At 52.4% G+C, this 11,727-nt stretch overlaps 1 protein-coding gene across 2 annotated transcripts in view; it reads right to left on the bottom strand.

Annotated features, from left to right (window-relative positions):
- Positions 1–10,358, bottom strand: part of NRF1 (nuclear respiratory factor 1) — a 57,524-nt gene extending 47,166 nt beyond the window's left edge. The window contains exon 1 of one of the 2 annotated variants that reach the window (XM_084289115.1): positions 10,316–10,358. The gene's annotated coding sequence lies outside the window, so the exon portion shown is untranslated. Of the gene's footprint in view, positions 1–129; positions 7,089–10,315 lie in introns of those variants that run through there. The other variant, XM_084289114.1, reaches the window with a different exon arrangement.
- Positions 10,359–11,727: the final 1,369 nt, after the last annotated feature.

The following is an 11,727-nucleotide window of genomic DNA, read 5'->3' on the forward strand; positions in this document are numbered from 1 at the left end:
GACACCCAAACCAGGCGTGCGATTATTTTAGAGAGCCCCACGCTCAGAACAGGACCCTTCCCAAAACCATTTTCTGCAGCTGACTCCCCGCACATCACGACAACACAACGCGTGTCGATCCTGCCCTACCTCTGGCTGCAATCCATCACCTCCTGAGGGCTTCTCCAGTTGGCCAAGATGTTTGCAACCACCCCGTTCCTCCTGAAAAGGCCACGGGCAGCTCAGCAGGACAACGAGTTCAATGGAGAGCTCCCCAGCCAGCAGACCCCAGGCTTTAGGAGGAGCTCCGCATCCACACACACAACGTTTGTTCTTCCTCTGTCTTCTGAAGACATTTCGGCACGGCTTTTTGCTTACCAGCACGAAGAAATCCACCCAGATCTTCCCAAAACGTCACTGAACTTCCCCAAAAAAGTCGAAGACGCTCTCCAAAGCATCTCACCCTGCTCAATGCTGTCTGCTTGGCCAAGAATCCAGAGCGTGGCCAACTCCTCGCGAAGCACCAGCCTCCCTCCAGCGACCACAGAGGCTTCCAACTTTGATGCTGTGGGTTCACGGCTCACAGAAAAGGATCCGGGGCACGGAATCCCTTTACTTTGTGTCTGTAGGGCTGGTTTCTCTCCTACATGCCTCTAATAACAAGAGGCACATGAAACAAAGGTTCTTCCTTGTGCAGCACCAGAGCTGACCCCGTTAATTTGGTGTCCTCCAACGCAACGGGGTGAAAGCAGAAGGGAACTGCAGGTATTTCTGTAGGAGATTTTCATCCTCGGGGTGCCCGCATCGCTGTAGTGCACAGAAATACCCTAAATGTTGGGGTGAGGCTGGTCTGAGAGCCCCAGCTCAAGGGAGAGTGATTAAAACCAGAGAGCTGTGCTCCCAAGCTCACAATCTGCCATAAACAGGCCAACGGAGCTGGATGCTGTTGTCCAGCCCTCCCTCCAAGCCAGACCATAATGTCAGAAACACCCCAAAACAGCGAGCCAAAGACCTCCATAAACGCAGGGCCCAAGATGCCGACGCATGTGGAAGCAAAGTGAAATTTTCTGGTTGAAACAAATCAACCATGATCTTCCTCCCAGGGCCTTATTTTGCCACTGCCAGGGAAAAACGGGGGGAGCGTGGAGGAGATTTCACAGCAAACCCGAATGGAGCAGCTCAGCGGGGCAGGGTTTCCTGCAAGGGCACGCTGCTGCTTGCTCCGTGGTGCCAAACAACTTCAAGGACTTGCTATTTAAATAAAAAAAAAGTGTAAGATTAGCAGAATATAAGCAAAGTGCTGCACCCAAACAAGCCTGCGAGGTGGCTGATGCTTCAGGCACCGCTTTCTTTAGGAGGAAAGGTGCTCGGATCGAGGCACTCTACCCTTGACACCACTCAAAATGCCACCATGCTTATAAATAAAAAATAAATAAATAAATTTATAAATAAAACTGGTCGTAGATGGAAGACGCTGAGCCACGTGTTCTTGAGTCAGCAGGGGTCGCCGAGCAGTGCTTCTCATGGGCACAGTGATTATGTCGAGGTGAAGTCCACTCGATTCCAACCAGATCTAATAAAGTCCTAGAAATGCAGCCTGGCTGAGGCTGGGAGCACCTGGAGTCCTCCTGGTCCCCCCCTTTTGCGCACACAGCAATGCCACGAGCTCCTTTAACTCGTTACCAAGTCATAATTGGAATTATTTCCCGTTTAACCTGAGAGCTGACCTCACTGGATGCAGGCTCTCTACTTTTCCAACCTCTACGCTCTTCCTCTCCGCACGTTTTCCTTCCAGAAAGCTCCCAAACGTCCCCAAAATCGCAGACCGAAGGGGAAAAGCCTCATAACTGTGTTGAAACCTCACGTAGTTCCTCGTATTCTTCACATACTCACGATATTCCCGCAGGGTTCCTGACACTCAGGCTTTGGGAGCAGGCACCTCACCTGAAGCTCCTGCTGACCGTTACCAAATTACGGATTTATTTCATTTATTCACCGTTCCAGAAAAGCCGTGTTTATTCCCGTCGTACCCCATCAACGGGAGCAGTTTCGGGTGTAAGGAAACCCTCACAGCACGACGATGCCTGCTAAGACATTTCCTGGTGGTTGTAGCTCAGTCCAGAAGCCTTGGTCGGCAGCCAGAAGTCTTTTTATAGTCATTTAAAGTGCTTAAAAAAAAAAATTATGAGGACAAAGCCCTCTGCTGAGGCTTCGTGACCATGCCAGGGTCCCTCTGCTGCGCCATCGGTGGCTGCTGGCACCAGAGCTGGAAGAAAATCAGGCACAGGAGGAGCAGAGCAACCCAAAACAGCAGAAAACAGCACAAACCCCAAGAATTCTACATTAAACTCAATGCCAGGCAGGTTAAAACAGAGGTCTCGTCCACTTGGTGCCATCCGTGGTGTGGACATAAAGCGAAGGAACCAGCTCGACCCCACACCACGCGAGCTGCCCCGCTGGAGCTCTCCTCTACCAAGTTTCATGTGGCCACACGGGCGCTTTACTGAGCCAAAAATAAAGTGTCCACACCAGAACAAACTGAGGAGGCACGCCAGCCCGGCTGGAAAAACCCTTACCAGACGTGGCCCGAGCTTATTTTTATCCTTCAGAGCACTCCGGGTGCTGCAGACAGCCAGCACCGAGGCGAGCATCCCGAATTCCCCCAGCATTTCACATCGGGTGGCTGGTTTTTTATTCCAGCTCACCCAAAACCCTGCTCAGATTGACCAGGAACTAACGAGCTGCTGGGTCTGACGCTTTTGGCAGGTGAAATGATTTCAGAACGGATGCAAAACCACTGGGGAGGGATCATGGGGAGGACGAAACGGCGGCTGCAGAGCATTGAGGCGCAGGGACTGGCCTTACACCTTGCTGTACGGGGTAAGCACAGGACTGGAAGCTGCCAGTGCCTGGATTTTCCCCTGTTTAGGGGCACACATTTTATCAGAAGGCACTTGATGAGCAATCAGTGTCAGCAGTTACCTCGTTTAATAGACTCGTTAGCCTTTCCAGCGCTGGGTGCTGGCCCTGTACTCGTTTTTACACCAACCCTCTCCACCTCCTAGCAGGAAGACGGAGCAAAAAGGCTGGGTTACGCGACCCACCTGGTGCTCTCCAAAGAATTGGCCTTGAATTGCTGAAAAGAGCTGAAATTTGGACGATACAGCAGCAAACCAGACGCCATGGGAAGCGGTACCGAGCAAAGAAGAGGGGCAATCAGCTTGCATCAGCTCCTAGCCCTGAAAGAGCGAGGCAGCCAGCACCAGGCTGCTCCTCATCCTCCTCCTGTCACCCCAACCCCACACCTAAGGGTGTGAGGCTGCAGCAGCACCCGCAGAGGCACAGCTCTCCCCAGCACGAGCTGTTTCTTCACTAAGGCATAACTCAGCCTGCTAGGTAGCAACAGACCCACCTGAAGTTAATTTAGAGGGCTTAACCAACACAGGGCCAGTTTCACAAACCAATAATCTCCCCAATAATCCCCCTGGCTCGTTTCCTAATTTGTTTCAAAGGAACAGAACCACTCCTGTTGTGTTTTTTGTTTTTTCCTCTTCTTTCCTAACCCATTTTCGGGCTGATCCCCTCGCTGCGCTCAGCTCCTTATCGCCAGCCCTGCTCCGCACGGAAAACCGGCACGTCGCGCTTCGCCGTCTGGCACCGCACGGCCCCGTCTCAAAACCAGTTCAAAAAAGGAAAAAAATATTTAAAAATCTGTCATTATTCAAGCCGGGCACCCTCCTCGTGGCTGTAACTTCAACGGAAGGCTGCTCCATGCTCAGGGAGCTGATTTCTTCCAGAAAACGCGCAACACCTCCTTCCCTTTCTTCCACTCTTCTTTTTTTTTTTGTGCGTGTGTGTGAAGCCGACGAGCATCTGGAGTTTAATACACCCTTAATGGCTTCAAGCCTCTCCTGTAAATAAATGGCTCGCTTTGCATTGAACACCCAGCACTTTTTGTTCTCGGGGGGCTACTGTGGAGCGGGGAAGCCACGGGGCCGCTGTGATCTTGGGCGTGCTAAATCCCGCGCGGCAGCTCCGCGGGTATTTGGGCATCCAGCAGCACCTCTGCGAGGAAAGAGGCCTCTCCAGCAGCTCGGAGCCGTTTGCTGCTCGGTTTTTCTCCTTCTCCCAGCTTGGAGGGGAGCCACGGGGCGTGCTGGCTAAGCGCCACGATGCTCAGCACCATCCCCTGCAGGGTCGCAGGGGGAAGGTCTCCGAAACGCCAGCACGTGGAGCCTCGCTCCCCAGACCCGGGGATTTTTGCAGCAGCGGGTCCAGCAGAGCATGTGGCCAACCTTTATTCCAAAAAGTAGGGGAGAAAGAAACTGCTTGAAGCTGGAACAACTCCTCCTGCCACCATGACCGTCACCTAAGGGGGAAAAATCTCAAATACCTTCAGTGATCCAGGCTGAGGTGATGGGGAGCTCGTCACCAAACTGCCGTGTGGCATCCTGCACGCGTGAAATCAGATTAAAAAGCACTTCCTATGCACTTACCGCCCAAGATTTTGTTTAAAAAGCTATTTCGAACCGCCGCTGTACCTCCAGATAAACTCTAGACTCCCTGCGAAGACGGCCTGGAATAATTCCTAAGTGAAAAATGATCCAGGGGGAAATTAATCATCCGCCATTTACTAATAAAATAAAGCCCTGTTTGGGTGTAATTGTACATCTGAAATTGCCTGGCGCTGCTTTTTGCTCTTCTGGCACGAAGCCCTCTGTGCAGATTTTAAGGCTCACAGACGCTTCCCGGTCCCCTCAGCATCCCCGCAGCAGACTCTGGAGGTTGCGCTGACCGGGAGGAATTAACCTCACCCGGAAACGCAGACCAAGAAAATCATGCTTTGGCCACCCAAACCTCGCTAGCCTCGTGTCTAGCAGCCTGCAGCGGCCAAAAATGGCCCGTTTTTGACAGGTCCTGAGTTGGAGGAGCTGCCAGCCCCTAGCTGAGGGCTGGAGGACAGCCTCCAGGAGCTGGGAGCAGAGCTGATCGCTGCCTGAGCATCATATTTAGTGAAACGCGGCCGTCCCCGTCCAACCTGGCTCGCAGGGACACAGAGCTCACCCAAATTATTTCCAAAACCGCTTCCAGGTGGAGCTCACGGCTCCGTGGGAAGCGACACCTCTCGTGGCTCCACCACCACACACGGCCAGGCACAGCCCAGACCTCCCCCTGCCTCTTCTGAGGGGGGAGAAAAAGAAAGAGGCTCTCCCATCCTCCCTAAAAGTAGGTTTTGGATTCAGGATAGTGGACGGAGCCCTCTCCATCGTGTCCATCATCAAGCTGCGTTGGCATCTCCCACGGGTTAAATATCAGCCACACGTTCACCTTTCCAACAGGCACAACACCCTTCCTCGCAGGGGACTGCAGGTTCGATAAGGAAACAATGCCATTAATCAGGAGAGAGACTGATTGATATCTTGTTACCTCCCTCAGGTAAATGCACGAGGCCTGTGGCTGTGGGAAACGCTCTCCCCTCGCTCACAGAGAGAATTTGCCGGCCTCAACCTCGGTGCAACAAAACCTGGCAAAGCTCGTGGCACTCCAAAGAGGTGCAAGGCTTCAGGCAGGGCCGGCTGCCCAGGGCTGACCCCGTGCACACCCTCCACGATGGCAAAATCACGGATTTCAGCTTTTACCTGTCCCATCAGGACCGAAGTTAAGGCTTTTTTTCATGCTGGCTCACGGCAGCACGAAGACAGCAGCCACAGGTCAGCTGAGACGCGGCAACTCGAGCTCTAAGAGGGACCGAAACCACCCAGCCCTCGTTCCACAGCGTCCCCCCGTGGCACGATACAATTAGCCTTTTAATTAGGGTGGAAACGCAATCCCTACGCGACCAGTTGCGGCATTAAAAAAGTCCTAAAAACCACGAATTCTAGGAAACCAACCCAAACGCCCTCCCTTACTGCGCTTGTTTCGTCACCAGCTCATCACCTAGAAGAACAAACACATCTCGCTGCGGGAAACGCTGCCCAGAAGAGAGAGAAAAGGGATTTTGCACACATTTATTAGGAGCTCGAGCTCCTATTTGCTGAAGTTTCTGCTGAAAGGCAACGTTCGGAAACGAGACGGGCCACTCATCCTGCAACGGGCGCTGCAATTCACAGCTGGCCCTTCCTGCGGTTTAACTTCACATCTGTAGCACCAACCGCTGCCAAATCTGCCTTTTTCTCCTGTTTTTCTCCCGAATTTTAGGTCATTTCATTGTATTTCTTCCCCCCAGCATCCACGAGGAACGCCTGGGGCAGAGCTGACCCCGCTGCGACGCTCTGCAGGACGCGGTCCCTCAGAGGTGGCACCACATCAACGCACGCATCCTGCTGCTCCCAAAACCACTCAAAAACCCCAATTCCGAAATATTTCACTCCAAACGGCGCAGCCAGAAGTCATTCCAACCGAGTTAGCCCCTCTCCAGCTGATGGGGCTTTGTAATTAACAGCCAGCGCTCCGTCCTCACGCCGAGGGGAACCACGCACGAAGAAAACCCTTCTTTTACAAATCTTACTCTAAGCTTTTTTCCTCCTTTCTTCTCCCAAAAGCTGCTCAAGAGGAGGAGCTGTGCACGTGAGGGCCTCCAGACACAGCCTCTGACACCCGCTGCGGGATATTCCAGCCAGAGGAAGGCAGCCGTGCGCTCTGCCCCATTCAGGGACGCTCCTCCAGGCTCCCAGGACGACGAGGATCTGGATTTTCCAAGAGGCTGCACCTACAGCCTCAAAGATTTCCCTGTGTGCTGGATTTAAGCCCTGGCTTGAATTTCTTTCCCTCCACGGGACTGAGAAAGAGCCACAAACGTGGCCACCTCCACGCCTTGCGCTCACCACGCGGCCGGTTTCCTCGCAGGTGGGGCTGGACTGGAGAGCAAGGAATTAAAAAACAGCACCGAAAAGGCAACACGAGGTTTAATCGCTGCCGTGCCTTGCGTTTTAGAGCTCTTCGGCTTTTTTTTCAGCACCACGAGCCCTTTTCCCTTCAGGATGAGGACCTGGGAGCACGAGGATCCTCTCCGTGGCCAAGCAGGGCGGGAGGATCCAAGGCTGAAGCCCAAAATAAACTCACGGGGGGGAATTCATCCACACAGCACAGAGGATGTCGCAACGTAAATACGGCACGGGAGGCTCCGGGGCTGTGGTCTCGCAATTATTTCTGACCCAGACAAGGGGGAAGTTTCCCAAGGCTTTTGGAGTCATCCCTGTTTGATGAGTTTAATTAGGCGGTTACGTAACGAACGGCGGGCGGGAATTGTTCCTTTTTGGGCTACTCGGTGGCTTCGGAGCGAAAGGCAAGCTTCGGGAGGGGAAATGTTTTGGGTTTTCCCACCTCTGGGCTTGGAATGGGACAAAAAATGTGGAAACGGGCTGAAAAATGTGGAAATGGGCTGAAAAATCTCCAAAAAAAAGGCTGAAAACCCAAAAAAGAGAACGGGGCTCTGGGGTCGCCCTTTAACTGAGGCTCTTCCCAACGCCCCTGCCGACTGCAAAGCCCCAGGAGGGCCCGAAAAGCTTCGCCCGGGGCCGAATGCTCCTGGTGGAAGCTGAAAAATGGGTGGAAGCAGAGAGGAGATGCTCGTGGTGCTGCTTCACGGCCCGTCCGCGGATGCTTGGAGGACTTGGGAGCTCACCAGGATCATCCACATCAGCACCGTTTGGCTTCTGGAGTCGTGATTCACGGGGTGAAAGCAGCACGATGCCCCCCACGTGCCCTAAGTTCGTTAAGCAGACCGAGGCCTCTATTCCGAAATTAATTAATTAAATAACCCACGCACTGAGCATCAGGTGCACAAAAGCAATATAAATGATAGGTTTTTCCTAAGGACCTACGCACACGGCTGCAGAAGTTGGAGCTGAAGCAGGATTTGTGCAACGGGGCTGCCCCGCTGCTCCCCCCGAGCTCCTGCATTCATTTTTGTCTCGATTTTCACCCACGAGGCTGAGATCTTCCGGGCTTGAGCCTGCCAGAGGTGACCGAGCTGTTTGAAAGCCTACGAGAAACGATTCAGGCTCCCGAGCAACAGATTCCCACACTTGGGGCCGTCCTCGTGGCAAAATACCCCAGGTGTGAAAGCGCAGGCGAGCGGTTGTGGGGTTTTTATCCCGGAAAGCTGCGAACCGAAGCGTGGCAGCACCATAAATAATGCCCTGGAGCAAAGAGCTGCCTGCAAGGGGCACCCCCCGCCTCATCCCGTACCCACCCAGGGTCTGGTTTGTGCCAGGACCTTCACATCAGGGCTCCAGAAACACCAAGGTCCCCATCCACGACTATAAACACCCCTCTGGAACGCTTCCCCTCGATGGATGAGATCAAAAACCCTAAAGGAAGAGTTGGGGGAGATCCCAGCCCTCCCAGCAGCACCACGAGCAGCAGGCTCTCCCTCGTGCCCCCAGAGGGAAAGCCTCTTGCTCCCAGTTTGGCCACAAACACACAAAAAAATGACAAACGCTTTCTCTTTCACCCATTCCCCCAGCATTCAGACACCATAAAAGCAATCCCACAGCTTGTAAGGACGAGTAACAGTGGTGTGGGTGACCCCAAAGCCGTGGTGTCCCCAACAAAACCGGGAGGGCAAATGCCCGCGTCCATCCAGCCTGGCTGGCAGCACAAAGCACACCTGTAGGGCCCTTTTTGGGGTAAAACACCAAATTCTGCTAAGGATCACGGCCCCAAAACCCACAGGGATGAGCCCCCCGAGTGCGCTGCTGAGCCCCAGCGGGATGGGGAGGGACGGGCAGGGGGAATTAGGGCAGGGGAAGATCCCGAGGGGGTAAAGGGGAGGTAAGGGGGGAAAAGGGGGAAAAAGTTGTAAAAAAAATAATAATAAATAAATAAAAAGAGGGGAAAGGAGGAAAATAAAAAGGGGGGAAGGGGAGAATGTAAAAAAGGAGGGGAATAAAAAGGGGGGAATTTAGGAAAGGGGTGAAGGGGGGAATATAAAAAGGGGGGAAATATAAAAAGGGGGGAAAAGAGGGGTTGAAATATAAAAAGGGGGAATAAGGGGGATATAAAAAGGGGAAAATATAAAAAGGGGGGAAGGGGGAATATAAAAAAGGGAGAAAAGAGGTTCAAAATATAAAAAGAGGGGAAAAGGGGAGTCAAAATATAAAAGGGGGGGGTTAAAATATAAAAGGGGAGGAAATAAAAAGTGGGGGAAGAGAGAAAAATTAAAAAGGGGAGATGGGAAAAAATAAAAAGCAGGGGAAGAGAGGGAAATTAAAAATGGAGGGAAGATGGGGAAAATTAAAAATGGGGAAAAAGGGGAAAAAATTAAAAGGGGGGGGAATAGGTGGGAAAAAGGGGGAAAATTAAAAGGGTAGAGAAAAGAAAAATAAAATTGGGAAGGAAAGGGGAGAAAAAATAAAAAGGGAGGAGAAAAAATAAAAAAGGGGGGAAAGGGGGAAAAAATTAAAAAGGGGGGGAAAGGAGAAAAATTATTAAAAGGGGGGAGAAATTATTAAAAGGGGGGGAAAATTATTAAAAGGGGGGGGAAATTATTAAAAGGGGTGAGAAATTATTAAAAGGGGTGAGAAATTATTAAAAGGGGGGAAAAGGGGGGAAAAACTAAAAGGGGGGGAAAGGGGAATGTTAAAAAGGGAGAATATTAAAAATGGAGAATATTAAAAAGGGAGAAAAAATAAGAATATTAAAAAGGAGGGGAAAGGGGAAAATCAAAAGAGGGAAAATAAAAAGGGGGGAAATTAAAAAGGAGGGAAAATATTCAAAACGGGGAGGAAAACGGGGGAAAAAATAAAAAAGGGGAGGGAAAAAGGAAAGAAATAGAAATACGGGGGGGAATATAAAGCCATTAGGATTGAAAAAAATAAAAGGGGGAGGAATTATCGAGAGAAAGGAGGAGAAAAGGGAGGAAAAAAGGGGGGAAAACTCCAGCGGGGCCCTGAGGTAAAACCCGGGGGGGGGGGGGCAGGGAACGGGGCCGCGCTCCCGGTGCCCCCCCCCCCGGCTCCGGGCTGAGGCCTTCGGGGGCTCCCCTGAGGGTGTCGGGGCCTCCCCTCAGCCCCCCCCGGTTGTTGTGGGGTGGCCATGTCCCGGTGTCCCCCCCCCCAGACCCCCCCAAAAAAACACCACAGCGACGCCTTCACCCCCCGAGGCCTAGCGCGGCCTAAAAACCAAAAAGGCGGCCCCGCCAGGCGAGGAGCGGGGCGTGAGGTGAGGAAAGGAAAGGGCGTTAAAAAAAAAAAAAAAAGGGGGGAAAGAAGGGGAAAAAGGGGAAAAGGGGTCGGAGGGGGGGGGGATCCGGGATCGGCCGGTGGGGGCCCCCGCGTTGCTGCGGCTGCGCCGGGGCTGGAGGAGCTGGGAGATTGCGCGGTAGGACGCTCACCTCAGAGCGGCTGCGCTGCGGCGGGCCTGCGCCGTGGAAGCCTGCGGCGGGAGGGAGGGAGGGAGGAAGAGAGAGGGAGAGAGAAGGAAGAGAAAAAAAAAAAAAAAAAAAAAAAAAAAAAAAAAATGGGGAGCCCCCCCTCGGGGGGGGGGGGAGGGAGGGAGGAAGCGGCGGGGCTCGAGCCCTGAGCCGCCGCAATGGCGAGAGGGAGAGGAGGAGGAGGAGGAGGCCGAGGGAGGGAGGGAGGGAGGGGAGGAGGAGGAGGGGGGGGGGGGGGGGGGAGAAGGAGGAAAAAAAAAAAAAAAAAAAAAAAAAAAAAGGTGGGGGGGGTGTGGGGAGGAGGGAGCGTGGCGTCATAGCGCGGCGCCGCCGCCATGAGGAGGAGGGCGAGGGGGTGTAAAAAGAAGGAAGGATTTGGGAAATTTGGGGGAAAAAAGGGTGGAGGGGGGGGAATTGGGGGGGTGTGGGTGTGGGGGGGGGGTGTGGGGATAAAGGGGGGGGGTGTGAGGTGAGGGGGGGGGGGGAACGGGGGAGGCGCCATCTTGGGGAGGTCGCCCCGCGCCTCAGGGAGGAGGGCGGGAAAGGGCTGAGGGGAGCCGGGCTCGGCGTTGCTCGTGGTGGTTTGCTGTCAAAAAAAAAAAAGTGTGTTTTGCTGTCAGAAAAACGCGTTTTTGGGACATTCTGGCTCTCTGTTTCCCCACCTCCACCTCCCTTAAACTCTAGTTTCTCAGCCATGTTGCTGAGCTAAGCCGGGTTTCAAAATAACTGGAAATAACATAAAATGACCCCAAACTGCTCTTTCTAATGCGTGAAATCTAATGTTTTCTTGTTGTATCAGGGCTCAAAGACGTGTACTGGGACCGTGGTCTTGTCGCAGGAAGGTGTCCGTGTACCAGGGCAACCTGTGGTTTCAGCGGGAGCCTGAAGTGTAAAGGACTTGAAACACAGGAAAAAAAGGAAAAAGTAGTACAAAAAATGGTACAGAATAGTAAAAATAGGTATGTGCGATTTATAGCAGGGAGTCTTAAGGAGGGACTTCAGACTGATGGACCGAAACTGTCAAATTTAAGACGCGTTCTCCTCAAGTAAAGAATGGCATGGAAAGTGCAACATGGACGGGTGCTCAAGAGAAAAGTTAATAAAATCTGGTTTACAGCGGCCTGGAAAGCAAAATATTTTCAGTAATATTCCTTCCTTAAGGATCCTAGATGTACGTTAAGCGCTCCGCTAGAGACCTGGCAGGTCAAAAATTCAGTAGGCTTTTATTTTACAGCAATCATGGTTTTATTTTTGTTGCATATACATTTTTTTTTTTAATTTCAGGACGTCAGCCTACCATCTGTGCCTCGTAGAAACCTCTTCCATGGGTATGTCACTGTACTAAAAATGATAATATTTTTCTCATTATGCTA

This window comes from Netta rufina (genome assembly GCF_964035555.1).
Source record: "Netta rufina genome assembly, chromosome: 1".
NCBI lineage: Eukaryota > Metazoa > Chordata > Aves > Anseriformes > Anatidae > Netta > Netta rufina.